The following is a 5,546-nucleotide window of genomic DNA, read 5'->3' on the forward strand; positions in this document are numbered from 1 at the left end:
CCTGATCCCCGGATCTAGACTCGGGTTTTTCAAAGACATTCCTTGTTTCCAAAAATTATGGAGTCATTTTTTAGGGTTTTTCTTTCTTGTTTTATTTTCCATTTAAAATAAAAATAAAATAAGTGGCGACTCCAACTTTTTTTTTCAAAAATTAATTTTTCATAAATAAATAAAAAGCGAGTCTCGCCGATCGAGTGGGACGCACGTGAAAAATGCGGGTCTACAATGTGATCGTTGGATCTTGACCGCCCCTTGACCGGACCTCAACCAATTAATGTGGGGGTTGACCAGTTGAGGTTCAACCTTGATTGGTTGAACAAACGTTTTAGAAGATAAAAAAGATTTTTTGCATCCCTCGACTGGTTGGGTTAAGGGTCGACTGTTCCTCATTCGATTCAACTGATTAAGCCGTTTTTGGCTCAACAACCAACTTTTTCAACTTAAAACCTTTTAATGAAGTTTGAAAAACATTTGATACAAAGTTTTAGTTAAAAACATGAAATCATCCAATTTTAAAGGATTTAAAATGAAAAAACTTTTGAATGATTTTGGTGCATAAGTAAAGAATGTAATGCATGAAAATCTTAGTGCACCAACAACCTTATAAAGAGATTTTATGAAGCTTGGGTCTTGAAAAAACACTTCTCTTTGAGGTCTTCTTCTTCTTAATGATTTCTCTTTGACTTGATTTGTCTTTGTGATTGTCACTTTGGAAATTCTCTTGCTCAATCACACTTGAAATATAATTATTAGTTCTAAACTTTGTTTTGTTATCATTAAAATCGAGATTAACAAAACTTTGGTTTCACAATAGTGGTTTTAGGAAACTTTTCTAATCTTTATAATATTTGAAATTTTTTATTTTTTAAGCATTAAAAAGGTTTGGAACACTTCCTAGAATTAGTGTTAAACTCACTCTTAATTTTGATAATCCATTTTATGAAAATAGGTCATTTATTAGTTTAGATGTTGGTAAACCAAACACTACCTTGGCTATGCATGTTCATTAAATATAGGTGCTTATAAAGCCTAACAATTTTTCTTAGGTTGTAAAGTAACCTTCTTAGATTTATCATCCTATTTACATTTTTAATTTCAAATTCTAGTAATTATTGTCATCTAAAAAACTTATTCACAAACAAAATAAACATTCTTCAAAAACTTTGTCTAGTTTAATCATGTGAAGGAAGACTTTCAAATTAGCTAGTATCTAGTTATAGATGGTAGGGTGGTAAATGAAAACCAAAAACCAATAAAAAATGATACAATCTGATAAAACAAAAACCAATCAAATTGGTTTGATTTTAACAAGTTGATTTAGTTGAGAATTTTAAAAATCAACTTTATCAATTTGGTTTCCTTGCCTCCCACTAATGAAAACTAAAACTTTTATCAAATTGGTTTGATTGCCACTTTATCAGTTTAACATTTGATGAGTTTTTTATGTTTATTATTATCAATATCTTGTAGATTCTATTAAAGTGATCCATTCTTATTAAACTATGGTCAAATTAATTTTAATTTTAAAGACATTCATTATATTTTGAGTTAAAAATTTAAATTTATTTTGAATTTCAAACCCAAGTTGATTTTAATTACTTTTAAAAACAAATTAGATTTAAGGCCTAGATTACTCTGCATCCCATTGATCATCTAAACTAAACTAAATTGATCTTCAAAAAGCTTGATTTGGTTTGGTCTTTTCGTCACTAAAAGATTGATTCAATTTTAATCCCAACATAAATTGACCATTTTGGTTAGTTAATTTTCTCCAAAAATTGATCAAAACCACACCTTTCTAAACCCCTAATGGAAGGTGGTCTATTTAGAAGTAACTAATTTAGAGTTATTGCATCTCATTAGTAGTTATCCAAGAACATGTGAAATATGCCAAAGCCTAAGCCAAACAAGCTTAACTTGAATATGGATCTTCAAATAGAATAACTAAGCCAAAGTACAAACGAATCCAAAAAGAAGAAAAAAAAATCATCTACAACATAATAAATACGCATAGTAAGAAAAAATTACATAATTATAACTAACTAATCATCCTTTCTACCTCTAGGAAGGAGCATATGATACCAACAACTAGTAAAATTCAAATTTCTATTTTGTAGGATAAAATCTGGTTGTATTTTTTTTATTATTATGTTTCATCAAATCTAGTTAGTTTTGGTTTGTTAGGCTGTTAGATTATTGATTCTTTTATGATATTGTTTTTTTCTATTTATTTTTAATTTCTTAATTCTCAAAATGAATGAATTTCGGTTCTTAAAAGCTCACATGGTATCAGAGGTTTAGTTTAAGAGTTCTAATCAGAAAACTTTCAAATGGCAAAAACTATCATGATCAAAGCCACCAAAGGCTCAACCATTATTGGAAGGGATGTGGATAGCACTCAAAATATGTCCTCAACACTGTTCCAACAATTTGATTATGCTAATTTGAATTCTTATCTACAATGGACCATTCATATTTTGAATGGTAAGAATTATCTAGAATAGGTCCAGCATGTAGAACTAGTAATTGATGACAAAGGAAAACTTGACCATTTGACTAGTAAAGTAATGAAACCAACAACAAATGGTTCGACTTTGAAAACATAGAGGTTTGAGAAATCCATGGTGATTGTCTGCCTCATCAATTCTGTGGAACCAACAATCAGGAAACCTTATATGTTCTTATTGATGTTTAAAGAAGTCTGGGATGTCATTCATGATACTTAATTTGAAAAATTCTACCCATATATCTAAGTTAACGAGGAAGTTTTGGTAGTCTAAAAAAATAAATCGAGAGGTGACCTTTTATTACAACAAAATGATGGCTCTATGGCAAGAATTGGATTTGTGTTATGATGAGGAATGAGAGTACACTAATGATAGCATGAAACAGATGAAAAATGACAAAGTTTATGCATTTCTAGTTGGACTTAACAAGGATCTCTACAAGAGTAGAAAATCACTATCATCCATCCGAGAAGTTTTCGCTGAGGTACAAAGGGAGGAGGCTCAATGGAATGTGATGCTAAATGGAGAACCACATCTGAATACCGGCAATCCTGGACAAGGTGTAGGAATTTACTTCTTTGAAGATGGATCTAATGTGAAAGGGCAACCTGAAAGTACTTGTTTTGTAACGCCCAAGTTTTCTTTTTAAATGGTTTTAGGAAATTCTTCATAATGATATTAAATTAATTAATTAATTAATTTAATAAAATGGAAGAGGGGTGAAAAGGTAATTTTATGAATAATACCCTAGGTATAAATAGAAAATTCTCTTCTTCCTGTTCTTTTTTTTGAATTGTATTCCTGTTCGTAGAGAGAGTTTCTAGATAACATGAAGTTGATGCCAGATTTCAAGGTTTAAAGAACAAACCTCTATAGGTAAGATTCTAACCCCTAGATTATTATTTTAGATTCATTAGTTAATTTCAAGCACATTAGATATATTTTTTTTTGAAAACCCCAAATCTAGCTTAGGGGTTTTTTTTTTTTTTAATTCGTTTTAATATCAAATAGTGAAAATTTAAGATTTTGATTTATTATTGGAATTAGGGAGATCTTAAGTTTTTTTTTAGAAAAAAAAATTCTTGTGAAGAATTCGATTTAGATTAAGATTAGTTTATTATTATTTTTTTTATTTCGTTTTAATATCAAATAGTGAAAATTTAAGATTTTGATTTATTGTTGGAAATTAGAAATTCTTAAGTTTTTAGGGAAAAAAAAACTTGGAAGACACGTGTGCACACTATGGAATTGGAGAATGGCTTAAAGATAAAAAAAAAAAAATGGAGGACGCGTGTGCACACTGAATTGAAGAATGAATATATATATATATATATATATATATATATAATATATATATATATATATATATATGGGGTGGTGTGTGTACGATGGAGAGTGTTGTTAATATATATATATATATATGTCTATTATTTTGTTGGCAATAATGGATTATTGTTGGGAATAAAGTTTATGTTTTAAAAAAAATATATGAGAGAATAGAAGTTTTAAATAAAAATGAAGTAAAGTTTTTTTGATATTGTAATTATGAGCGTAAGTTAATAAATAACATAGAAATTAATTATTAAAATAAATTATAGTTTAATTAAGTTGCGTCCCAAGAAATAAATAATAAATAAATTTAGTTTTATATGAATTAGAAATTTATTAATTTTTAAAATATGAATAGATTAAATTATCATCTTTCATAAAATAAATAATATATATATATATATATATATATAATATATATATATATATATATATATATATATATATATATATTGATTTGAATACCTAAATTTTAGGATTGTCAAACCTATAATTTTAGATAAATAGTAATAGTTATTCCTCTTATATTTTGTTAGGTGAAGATTAGATTTTCAGGATTATTTTCTCTCCAAAGTTTTTGAGGACTTCTTTTGAGGTAAGGGAAATTAATGCAATTGTTAAATTCTTTTTTTTTTAAAACAATTATATATATATATATACATTATTTGGAAACGTTTGAGTTATATTCCGTTTTATGCATGGATCAAACCTGTTTTGCATGAAAAGTATGTTAGAATTTTATATTATGTTTTTGACAAATAAATGTGGAGATATTATATGTTGTAAATTTGAATAAATGAAATAAATATTTGACTCTGGTTTGTTTGGCCCTTGTCAACGGGATATAATAGTTGACTTTTGGCCCTTGTCAATGGAATATAATAGTTGACCTTTACATTTTTTGGTAGGGAATGTAATTGATTTGAACCCCAGCCTCTAGGGGTTCCGGTTAGAGGTTACTAGTACTAGTAGTGTTTGGTTCCGTCCACCTTAAAGGTTCTTATTTGCGGCTAGCCACCCATTTGAAAAAGTCCCACCTAATTGGGCACCCTTTGATGTTTAATGACCAGAGTAAATAAATTATTGGAATGTTTTGACTGAATTTGATATGAAATTGTTTGAATTAGAAATAAATGCATACAATTAGAAATTTTGAATGTATTGGCAAAAAAATAATAATAATAAATTTACTCACAGCTTTATGAAAATGATTTATTACAATATCTCATATTTTGCAAGTGAGTTTGAAATGTTTGATCCATGGACTGCATTAATGTTCCTTATTGGGTTGTGATCTCATTCTCATTTGTTGACTACTTTTCAGGTACCCTTAGTAGTTCGGGTGAGGAGTGATGGCTAGGCCGAGGATGGTCATCATTAGGATTTGACTTAGGTTTTATGTTGGATTTTGTTAACAGTTAGTTGTGTTCATTTGATCTTTTGGTATTTGGAAGTTATTTGGATATTGATCCTTCAAATTTTATGTTAGATCAAAGTTGAGTTTTGGAGATTTTGAAATTTGTTCTAGTACTTGAATTGTTTTAAGTTTGTAAATATTTGGACAATGGATTTTAGATAGTGGATGTTTTAGTTTTGAAATTGAATTTTGAGGATTTTAGATTTTGTTCTGCTACTCTGAACAGGTATTTGGTAACTTTCGATTACAAGATAATTGTTTGGGTCAGGTTACACTGTAAAGCCTTCAGGTTT

The sequence above is a fragment of the Vitis riparia genome, chromosome 3 (genome assembly GCF_004353265.1).
Source record: "Vitis riparia cultivar Riparia Gloire de Montpellier isolate 1030 chromosome 3, EGFV_Vit.rip_1.0, whole genome shotgun sequence".
NCBI lineage: Eukaryota > Viridiplantae > Streptophyta > Magnoliopsida > Vitales > Vitaceae > Vitis > Vitis riparia.